The sequence below is a fragment of the Humulus lupulus genome, chromosome 6 (genome assembly GCF_963169125.1).
Source record: "Humulus lupulus chromosome 6, drHumLupu1.1, whole genome shotgun sequence".
Lineage (NCBI taxonomy): Eukaryota > Viridiplantae > Streptophyta > Magnoliopsida > Rosales > Cannabaceae > Humulus > Humulus lupulus.
In genome coordinates, this window is record NC_084798.1 from 32,215,001 (window position 1) to 32,227,288 (window position 12,288).

At 36.3% G+C, this 12,288-nt stretch overlaps 1 pseudogene; it reads left to right on the plus strand.

Moving 5' to 3' along the window:
• The window catches only part of LOC133782012 (ATP synthase subunit alpha, chloroplastic-like), a 1,825-nt pseudogene extending 981 nt beyond the window's left edge, over nt 1–844 (plus strand).
• The last annotated feature ends 11,444 nt before the right edge of the window (nt 845–12,288 follow it).

Genomic DNA, 12,288 nt, shown 5'->3' on the forward strand with positions numbered 1-12,288 from the left:
GCTTTACCAATAGTTGAGACCCAATCGGGAGATGTTTCAGCTTATATTCCTACTAATGTAATTTCGATTACAGATGGACAAATATTCTTATCCGCTGATCTGTTCAACTCTAGAATCCGCCCTGCTATTAATGTAGGCATTTCGGTTTCCAGAGTAGGATCCGCGGCTCAAATCAAAGCCATGAAACAGGTAGCCAGCAAATTAAAATTAGAATTGGCACAATTCGCAAAATTAGAAGCCTTTGCACAATTTGCCTCTGATCTCGATAAAGCTACTCAGAATCAATTGGCAAGAGGTCAACGATTACGTGAATTACTCAAACATTCTCAATCGGCCCCCCTTGCGGTGGAAGAACAGATAATCACTATTTATACCGGAACGAACGGTTATCTTGATTGATTAGAAATTGGACAGGTAAGAAAATTTCTGCTTGAGTTACGGAATTATTTAAAAACGAATAAACCTCAATTCCAAGAAATCATATCTTCTACCAAGACATTTACTGAAGAAGAAGAAGCCCTTTTGAAACAAGCTATTCAAGAACAGATGGAGTGTTTTCTCCTTCAAGAACAAGTCTAAATAAATTGATCTTTTTAAATCCGTAAATCTGTATATATTAAGTAAGAAGTGTATATAAGAAGCGGATCTTTTATTTAAGCCATTCAAAACATCTTTCTTGATATAGAAATATCAAATAGAAAATACATATGGAAATAAATTGCGTCTAATAGGATTTGATACTATACTAAAGGTTTAGAAGACCTCTGTCCTATCCATTAGACAATGGACGCTTTTCATTTCAATTTTATTTTTTATTTTTAATATTCGTAAAAAACGAATATAGGACAGGGCCGGGAGTTGGGTATTCAATTTTCATTTTAATAATGCAAATGAATTAAATTAATTATATTCGAATTATTAAATAAGATTATTTTCTAAATTTTCAAATAATAGTATTTATTATACTTTAATTTGAAAAATTTTATTCAAATGAAAAAATTCAATATTATTTCAATTGAATTTAATATTTAGTTTTAAAATAGAAAGAATTTTCTAATATAAAAATAGAGAGATTGTTAGGAATATTGAATATAGATAAGAAATCAAGTAAGCACAAGCGGGTAGCGGGAATCGAACCCGCATCGTTAGCTTGGAAGGCTAGGGGTTATAGTCGACGTTGATTCATCAGTTTTACTTTAACGTCACTAATTCAAAACCGAACGTGAAACTTTGATTTCATTCGGCTCCTTCATGGAATATGGATAAATTTCCGAATGTAAGATATGAATGAAATTAAAAAAATTCAACCTATAACATCTATGTCAGCTTTTCTGTATGAATGCATTCAAAACGACCTGCTTTCTAGACGATCCTTATAGAAAAGAAGGGGATTCTAACACTTTTTCTAGTTACTTCGTTCTCTATTTCTATTTTAAAGAATCCTTAGGAAAATTGTTTTGTTTCTACCGAGCTAAAAAATTCGTCGATGTCTCTAGTAAACCAAAGTCATTGTTTAATAGCTATTTTGCTTCAATTTTCCCTATAACAAAAAAAATGGAAGATTTAGTTACGGTTAGAAATAAACTTTCTATCTTTATCAATGGATTCCTTACTCATACTCATTCAATTGGAAGTATTGCTCCAATTTTTTAAAATTATGTTTCGTAATTCCACAATCCAATTTTTCAATTTGTAATTGACTCTTGGATACAAATCACGAGAATGTATATTTTTCCTCGAATTTTTCATTGAGAGGAAAAGGGTTAAATCCTTTTTACGAGATAAAGTTTTTGATCGGAATGGAATATTCATCAAACCGAGGGACCCCTTAACTATATAAGGGGTTAATAGAACGAATCACACTTTTACCACTAAACTATACCCGCTACAATCCCATTATTGTATATAAAGGGACTTTTTGTCGAACAAGCAACTCAGGCGTAATCAAAAGATAGGATCAAAAGAGAATCATGAAAATTAGAGCGGTACCGAGAGGACTTAATGAGATTAGGAAACGCAGACTCATTTAAATAACTAAAAACCAAGTCTTTTGCTAGCGGTTTTTGATGGATATGGATATGACTTGACAAAACTAATTAAGCCGTAACATAAAAATGCATTGTTCAAGAATTTATGGTTCTTTATTTTTTCTTAATTTTTTATTTCTTTTTTTATTATTATAGAAATTTTAATAAAAAAAAAGAAATATAATCAAAACAATATAATAAAAAAGGTGTTGGTGTATTATAAAGCAAATCAAAGCAACTCAAAATAGTGTTTAAAAACAAAAAATAAAACTAAGAAATGACATTTTGATTATATATCAAAGAAATCAAAACAGTCTTTCTTATGATTGTTTTAATATTTAATATAATAATAAGCATTTGTGTTTTCAAATTTTATTTTTAATAAATAATTAAAATTTGATTTGTTTTTGTTGGAATAAAAGAGGCCCGGCCCGCTAGGTATTGACCAGGCCAAGCCGTGGAAAGAATAAGGTTTCTTTGGAAAAAATCAAAGAAAAGAGGTATTTTTTTGTATTTTATTTCTTAATTCTTATTTTTATATTATTGTTTTTTATATAGTTATATTTCTATATTGAAAAAAATAAATAAATAAGAATAATTACTATGTTCCATAAGCCAAAACAAAAGTGCCTTGAGTTTGAAGGAGGGAAAGGCGTGCTACCAATGCTACTGCTAACGAAAGTGCACTACCGCCTCCGGTTGACAACACCGCAGAAATTGTCAGGCTTCGGCAACAAGTGGAAGAACTACTACAGCAACAACGACAATAGCCTCAGCCTTAGCCGCAACCGCAGCCTTAGCCAGCGATTTCAGCACCCCAACAAGTAGGTCCTTATGGGGGATGGCTAATGGCGAACTATGCGCCCTGCCTAGCTCAGTACATGGAGCCAATCTATGAGCAGTTTCATAAACAACACACTCCAAACTTTGAAGGGACAACAGACCCCTTTGAGGCAGAAAAAATGGCTCAGAAATGTAAAGCCAATCCTAGCACACATGAATCTCGACAACACGAACTTCATATCCTGCGTTTCGTCTCTTTTAAAGAAGGATGCTAGAATATGGTGGGACCTAGTTCAGCAAACGCATGATGTCTCCACCATGACATGGACTAGATTTGTGGAGTTGTTTCACAAGAAGTACGACAACTCGGCTGTCATCACTATGAGGGTCGAAGAATTCACCAGTCTGAAGCAGGGCAACTTATCAGTAGTAGAGTATGCTCGACAGTTCGACCAACTAGCCAAGTTTGCTCCAGAGCTGGTCCCAACTGATTTTCTGAGGGTTACCAAGTTTGTTAGAGGACTTGGACCAAAGATTGCGCTAGGAGTTAAGCTAGCAAATCCTGGAACTACTACCTATGTTGATGCTCTAGAAACGGCTATAGAAGTAGAAAGGCTTCAGGCGAATGTTAGTAAGGAGGAGGCCAGTAAGGTTGAACCTAAACAGCAGAGTCAACCTCAGAGCGGTCGAAATCACAACAATCATCAGCCTAGCAACAATAGTAATGGTTAGAAGAGAAGCATCCTGACAATAAGCAGTCCGACAACAAAAGAGCACGAACAAACAATTGAGGTAGTAGGTCGGGTTATGTAGCATACCCGCAATGCTCCAAATGTCTAAAGAAACATCCGGATGAGTGTCGTGCAAACACCAAGGGATGTTACAATTGTGGTCAGGAAGGTCGTCAAAGGAGGGATGTCCACAGCTTAAGCAAGAAGAGAAAAGGGATGAGAAGATGGTTCCTGCCAGAGTTTTTGCCTTGACCTAGGGAGAAGGTGAAGCTAGTAATAAAGTGGTCACAGGTCAGATTCCTATCCTCAATAATGTATGTTCAGTATTATTTGATTCAGGAGCAACACACTCGTATATCTCGTTAGGAATGATAGAGAAATCAGACAAACCTTGTGAAAGATTTAGAACTAGGTTTGTGACAAAATTGCCTTCGGGTGAAGTAGTCCTATCATCACGGATAGTACGAGGCGTACCGATCAAAATTGAGGACGTAGAACTAGAAGGAGACCTGATAGAATTAGAGATCAAAGACTTCAACGTAATATTGAGAATGGATTGGCTAGCAAGGCATGGCACAACCATCGACTGTAGACGCAAGAAAGTGACGTTCGAGACTCTTGACGATCAAAGACTATGCTTTGTGGGAAAGGTTTGAGGACTACGTACGCCACTTATTTCATCTCTCAAAGCTCAGAGGATGATTGAGAAAGGATGTCACACATTCTTAGCCAGCGTCACGGATGTGGTAAAGGAAACACCACTAAAGGTTGGAGATGACCGCATCATAAAAGAATTCCCAAAAGTATTTCCTGAAGACTTACCAGGATTGCCGCCGACTCAGGAAATTGACTTCACAATCGAACTAGTACTGGGAACTGAGCCTATCTCCAAGGCACCATACCGGATGGCACCTACCAAACTCAAGGAGTTAAAGATGTAGCTACTAGAACTCTTAGAGTTGGGTTTCATTAGACCAAGTCATTCGCCATGGGGAGCACCGGTTCTATTTGTGAAGAAGAAGGATGGAAGCATGTGGATGTGTATAGATTACCACGAGTTGAGTAAGGTGACAATTAAGAATAAGTACCCGCTACCCCAGATTGACAACTTGTTTGATCAACTTCGAGGAGCAACCGTATTTTCAAAGATTGATCTATGGTCCGGGTATCACCAGCTCAAGGTACAGGAAGAGGATATTCTAAGACAGCTTTCAGAACTTGTTATGGACATTACAAGTTTCTAGTTATGTCGTTTGGTCTTACCAATGCTCCAGCCGCATTTATGGATTTAATGAATAGGGTCTTCAAGGATTACTTGGACAAATTCTTCGTCATGTTCATCAATGATATTTTGGTGTACTCCAAGGACAAAGCTGAGCATGAGGAACATTTAAGGATGACCATGTTGCGACTGAAAGAGCGTCAAATTTATGCAAAGTTCAATAAGTGCGAATTTTGGCTTTCGCAAGTAGCGTTCCTCGGGCACATGGTATCCAAGGATGGAGTTGTTGTAGACCCAACTAAGGTAGAGGCTGTAAAGGATTGGCCAAGACCTAAGAACGCATCAGAGGTAAGAAGTTTTCTAGGGCTAGCAGGTTATTATTGGAGGTTTGTAGAGGGCTTTTCTAAGATAGCCACTCTGCTAACCAACTTGACCCGGAAGCAACAAAGGTTCAAATGGACAGATAAGTGTGAAGAGAGCTTCGAGTTGCTTAAGGACAAGTTATGCTCAGCACCAGTACTTTGTGTATCAACACCCAATGACAAGTTTGTAGTCTACTGTGATGCGTCGAAGCAAAGTTTGGGTTATGTGTTGATGCAGAATGACAAAGTAATAGCCTACGCCTCAAGGCAGTTGAAGGAATATGAACAATGCTACCCAACGCACGATATGGAGTTGGCAGCGGTGATCTTTGCATTGAAAATATGGCGCCATTATCTTTATGGAAAACGGAGTGAGATTTATACGGACCACAAAAACTTAAAGTATTTCTTCACACAAAAGGAGCTTAACATGAGGCAGTGTAGGTGGTTAGAACTAGTGAAGGATTATGACTGCGAAATCCTATACCACCCGGGAAAGGAAAACGTAGTTGCTGATGCACTAAGTAGGAAGAGTTATGGAAATCTAGCAGCATTAGCCGGAATAGAAAAGCCGCTACAGCAGGATCTGATTAATGCTGGAATAGAAGTAGTCATTGGTAAACTGGCTAACTTGTCCATCCAGTCAAGTTTGTTAGAAGATATACGGATCGAACAAGGGCATGATGACACATTAGTATCTCTCATAGTGGCAGTTAAACAGGGCAAGGCCACAAATTTCTCTATATCAGGACAGGGGTTCTTGAGATATAAGGAACGGGTATGCGTGTCGAATAATCATGGGATTAAGATGAAGATTTTAGAAGAAGCGCACAATACCCCATACTCAGTTCACCCAGGATCGACCAAGATGACTCATGACCTTAAAGCATTGTATTGGTGGCCAGGAATGAAGAAAAATGTAACGGAGTATATGTCTAAATGCTTAGTATGCCCGCAAGTGAAAGTAGAACATCAGTGGCCAGCAGGCTTATTGCAACCGCTTAGTATTCCAGAATGGAAGTGGGAAGACATAGCTATGAATTTCATGACAGGACTACCACGAACAAATAAGCAGCACGACTCAGCTTGGGTAGTAGTAGATAGACTATCCAAGTCAGCTCACTTCCTTCCTGTCAAGACTACATATACAGCGGATCAATATGCAAGCATTTATGTTCAAGAAATAGTATGACTGAATGGAATCCCTAAGACCATAGTATCTGATAGAGGATCGGTGTTTACATCGAGATTTGGGGGAAGTTTGCAGCAAGCCATGGGTACCAAGTTAAGCCTTAGTACGACATTTCATCCTCAGACCGATGGTCAGTCCGAGCGTACCATACAGATTTTAGAAGATATGTTGCACGCTTGTGTACTTGATTTCAAAGGATCATGGAGTGAGTATTTGCCGCTTATATAATTCTCCTACAACAATAGCTACCAGTCAACACTCGAGATGGCATCCTATGAGTTACTTTATGGAAGGAGGTGTCAATCGTCATTACATTAGGATGAGGTATGAGAAAGGAAACTTCTTGGACCCGAAGCTGTCACTCAGTAGACCCATAAGACTTGTAATAACTCTTCTAGCCATTTTCCTTTTGCCTCTCCGAGCCTCTTCTTAATAGACTCTTCAGGGTCTTGTTTACAGCTTCGACCTTGCCATTTTCTTGTGGATGGGCTACTAAGGAAAAACTTTTGATTATCCCATTCTTTTCATAGAACTATGTGAACAGTTCATTGTCGAACTGGGTCCCATTGTCTAACACTATTTTCCTCAGTACCCCATATCTACAAAAAAAAAATTTACCACAAAGTTCAGAACTTTCTTTGTGATGATAGTGGCCAGAGGTTCGGCCTTGGTCCCACAAACTTGGAATGGTGAACATCTACACCCTTACTATCAGTAATGTAGGAATGATGTTTATTCAGTTGTAACCAAACTTGTACTTAATTCTTTGTTTTCATCAATAAATCACTGATTTTTATTCAAATTTTGTATATTTTTATTGTTATACTTTTTGCAAGCTCTCAAAATTCAATAACCTAAGATTACAATCATAGGATATTAAGGGGGCATAAGTGGTACACAATCATACCATGAGCTTGAAAAAACATAACATCAATAAAAACAAACTCTAATAGCAGTGGATGGGTTGTTAACCAAGCACGAAGTAAACAATAATAGTATGGATTATTAACCAAATAAATAACGGGCAGGAAGCTTTCGAGATGAATGAATCAAGAACAAGGCTAGCTTTTCCATTAACAGACATCTCGACTTTGCCCCCAGTAACCTTTTACTAACATAATAAACAAGTTTTTGTACTTTCTTGTCCTCCCGAACTAGTACTGCGCTAATTGCATGTTCGGTTGTGGAGAGGTACAAGTACATTGCTTCCCCTGTGATTGGTTTAGATAATATTGTTGGTTTGGAAAGGTGCATTTTAAGGGCTTGAAAAGCGATCTCACACTCGTCTGACCATTCGAATTTCTTGCCCCCTTTCAAAAGATTAAAGAACGAAAGGCATTTGTCTGTAGATTTTGATATGAACCTACTTAAGGTTGCCATTCGTCTAGTTAAACTCTGGACATCTTTATGCTTCTGAGGTGAGGGTATATCGATTAATTCATTTATCTTATATGGGTTTGCCTCTATGCCTCGAGCGTTTACTATGAATCCGAGAAACTTTCCATAAGATACTCTGAAAGAGCACTTCTATGGGTTAAGTCTCATATTGTACTTTCGGAGTATAGCAAAGCACTCTACAAGATCGTCAACATGGTTACAGTTATGTTTGGACTTTACCAGCATACCTGTAGTGTCCCAAAATATTTACTTAGCTAGCTAGATAATAGTAGTAGTTAGTATTAGTTAGTAGTATGTTAGTTACCGTGGATTTTGGTTCAAGCCGGGACTTAGTTGGAAACTCATAGCAACAGTTATGGATTTTATAAGTTTAACCTATAGTTTAGAAATATTAATTATAACATAAGGTTTGATTAATATTGCTAGATCTAGAAATATATTTATTATAACCTAAGGTTTAGAAAAAGCTAATAAGAGTGTGACACTTGTCATAATCATGTTTATTAAGGATTTAAGTATTTTGGATGAATAGTTTAAGTAAAAGAAAGATCTAGAAGCTCTTAAACATTCCAGAATCTGTTAGGATCGTATTATGACTCAGTCATAGATGTTTATCCAATTTAAAATATACTGAAAAAGTGTAAAAATGTGTTTAAAATATCAATGTATGCCGATATATCATAGCATAGGGGCCGATATATTGCCTACGAAAGATACGAAAAACACGTCGACTTTGCACAAACGACGAACGAGGCTCGGAAATACAGGGGGAGGTGATATATTGCCTATGGGGGACGATATATCGGCTCCATGTATGTATTTTTTAAAGTTTGATTTTTTTTAATTTTAAAAATACCTTTAACCTCTTAGACCTGCCTTTGAACAATTTAGACCGAGTTATAGGTGTCGGTTGAACGAAAATTCAAATCTTTTTCAATTTATAATCATTTATTTATTCAAATTAAAAGGGGTTAGTTTCACTCCTTGAACTCTATAAATAGGACCTAGTGCTCAGCCATTTTCTTCATTCTTCAAGCATTTAATCAGAGCCTCGAAGGTGCTAAGGTTACTATAGAGGGATACACTTGGATTTTAGGTTAAAGCTTTATCATTCTAAGCTTTTATAAACACTTGGGAAGTGAGATATAGGGTGATTTCGGTATTGAGGTTTAGATCAATCCAGAAGATCATTCAAGGTATTCCTATTCCTTAAGTTCAGTTCTTTATGATTCTATAGTTTTCTTTTATTCAGATCCTAACTCTTGTTATTGATTACTTATTAGGTATTTAAGTTCTTGAAACTTAAGGTTCTTCTTAGTAAGTTTCTTCTTGGATGGTTTAGTGTTCTTTTCATCTCTTTTTCTTTAGATACTCACCATTTTACTGCTTGTTTATAGGAGTGTTCTAATCCCGTTCTTGTTCCCAAATATCCCGGCTTTTGGTATAGAAAAAATAGGATAGATTTTATGTGCTTATAAGTTATGATATGTTTTTATTCGCTTGGGCATATGACTTGTTTAGATAACAAGCCCCAAGATTATTTATCATTTTCATGGGTTAGAGTTATGACTTACCCTACCTCGACTAGTAGAGGGCCTAGATGGGTTATCATATACTACCATGTGATCTACCTACCTCGATTAGTAGACAGAGGACCTAGATGGTTTATCACATGTCATGTTAATGAGTTAATGGCCATTAATATTGTAGTCCTATATGATATACATTTTTTATATAGTCATATGTTTTATAGTCTATTGTTTATGATTTATGACTTGTTTATGTGTTAGTAGATTTTCCTTGCTGGGCCTTAGGCTCATTTCTTTATTTTTAGTGTGATGCGGGAAAATGATTATGGAAGGCGGAAGGATTCATGCTGCTTGGCATGTGTGTTAAGGATGAATGGACTGAATGGACTGTGTGTCAATCAAGGATATTATTTTAATCTTTAAAATTATGTTTTTATGTAATTCCGCGAATAGTATTTAAACACTTAAAGTTATGTTTTATGTTTTATAAACCATGGGATCTCATACCGTGTTTTATATTTCATATTTTATCTTGTATTTTGCATAATATTTATTTTGAGATTTTAATAAAGCTATGTTATTTCATATGTATGTTTCTCAAAATAGTAGCTATGTCTAGTAGTTTTAATGGTCCAAGGTCTTAGAAATGGTTGGGTCATTACAATACCATCCACATATACCTCCATGTTGTTCCCTATCTGCTCGAAAAACATCCTATTTACCATTCTTTGATATGTGGCCCTGACGTTCTTGAGTCTGAAAAACATCACATTGTAGCAGTACAAACCTTTAACAGTCATGATGCTCGTATGCTCCTGATCGGGTGCATGCATGGCTATCTGGTTATATCTAGAATGCGCGTCCATGAATGACATGATATCATGACCCGTGGTAGCGTCTAGGAGCTGATCGATTCGAAGAAGGGGAAATCAATCCTTTGGACACGCCTTGTTGAGGTTCGAATAGTCAATGCAAGTTTGCTACTTGCCATTGGGCTTCAGAACTAACGTGGGATTGGCTATCCAATCAAGATAGAAAGCATCTCGGATAAACCGATTTTCCTTCAGCCTTTCGACCTTCTCTTTCAAGGCCTTCTTCCTTTCATCATCTAGGAGCCTTCTTTTTTGTTGTTTTGGTGGGAAGCCTTTGTCTATTGATAAGTACCGAATTTATCTATTTTTAATTCATTATTTTTCTATAATTATGAACTTGATTATTTATTTATATATGATGAATTAGTTTATTATGTTTTTTTAGGATTTTCAAGACATTTGGATGAAAACGAATGAATTTGAGATGTTTTACAAGCAATGGTTAAGCTCGGAATTACAAGTCTGAAACTTCACACTTGATTTTGATAGTTTTCCAATACTCTTTTGGAAATATAAGTTTTAGATCTTTTTCTTAGATTTCCATAGCTTTTTGAATCGTCCAATTCCAAGTTATATCAAGGAAGTGATGGTTAAAATACTTTTATTCGCTGCAAGAGAAGAATACTGAAAAATGGGAAAAATTGCTACGGTCGCAGCCTGGAAGACAGAACGTAGTGGCCACGGCCAGCAATGTCCCAGGTCGCGGCCTGAGCCCGATTTTCTGGAAAATATATTTTTCTAGCGGCCGCCAAGAAACACTAGCCGCGGCCGTGCGACAAGTTTTTCCTTAAAATTCAAATTTTAAATATAATTTTTGATGGGCTATAAAAGGGATTAGGGTTAACTTTTATTATAACGTTGGATTGCGAATTTTAGAGGTTAGAGCAGTAGAGGAGGAGAAAAAATATCATCATTTATATTCTTCAATCTAGTTTTTCTTTCTTCTCATAACTCTTTTATTTTCATTGAATATTTATGTTTATGAATATAAATATGATTATGGAGTAGTTTTCTTTATAGTTGAGGGTTATTTCAAAACCCTAGACATGAGATCTTGAATGCATTGATGAATGTTATTCCTTTTATTCCCTTATATTAAATTGCTTCTATTTTTCTATTTGATTGTCATGGATCTTGTAAAATCTTTTTTAGATGGCCACTAATTAGGGTTTTTCATTATTCTACTATCATCTTAGGATTTCTATTCACCTAATAGTTTAGGATTCTAAGTAGAGTGATAAATTGCAATTAGAGTATTGTGACGGGTATTTTGATTGTGATCAAAAATAGAACCTAGGTTAAATGAATTGCATGCTTAATGAATTTATTGCCTAGATTAACCTGTTTCCACAAAGTGTAATGCTTTTACTAGGTTAAATAGATCGTATGCTTAATGGGTTTATTGCTGGGTAAAAAGGGTTAATTAAGAGCGCTTAGCTTTAATTAATTATATTAGGAAAATTGAGATAATTGATTGCTTAAATGTTATCTGCGGAGTTAATAGTTTAATTGAGAATAGGGAATATTATTCATCATTGTTGATAGATTGATTGTTGAAGGTGAAGAGTATTTCTTGACTATTTCTTTAATGTCGTTATATCCTTAGTTATTCAATTGTTGATATTTATTTTATTTTATGTTTTTAGCTATTAAAACTAAAACCCCTTTTTAATTTCAGTCTAGTATTATTTTGAATAATGATTTGATCATAGTCCTCGTGGATTCGACCCTTATTTACCGCTATACTGAAGTAGATGGTGTAAGTGAATAAAAAATATATATTTAAATTTGATACGGCATACGACACGCATCATCTATGTTGAGTGCATGGCTTATAATGTTTGGGTTGATCCCAATCATGTCTAAGTGCGACCATGCGAATACATCTTGGTTCTCCCTTAGGAAGAAGATTAATTGTTGTCTCGCATCCTTTGGAAGGCTCTCCCCTATCTTTACCATCCTAGTGGTATCATTTTCATCGAGCTTAACATCCTCGAGCTCTTCGATCGGTACAAGATTGGCCCTATCCTTTTCTATCGTGGGGTCGATCTCTTCTTTGACCTCGTACACTGTCTCGCTTATCTCTTGGATGACGACATGTGCCTATGCACTTGTTTGGCTCTTCCCTCTCATTGAGATGATGTAGCATTCTCGACCAACCAGCTGGTCTCC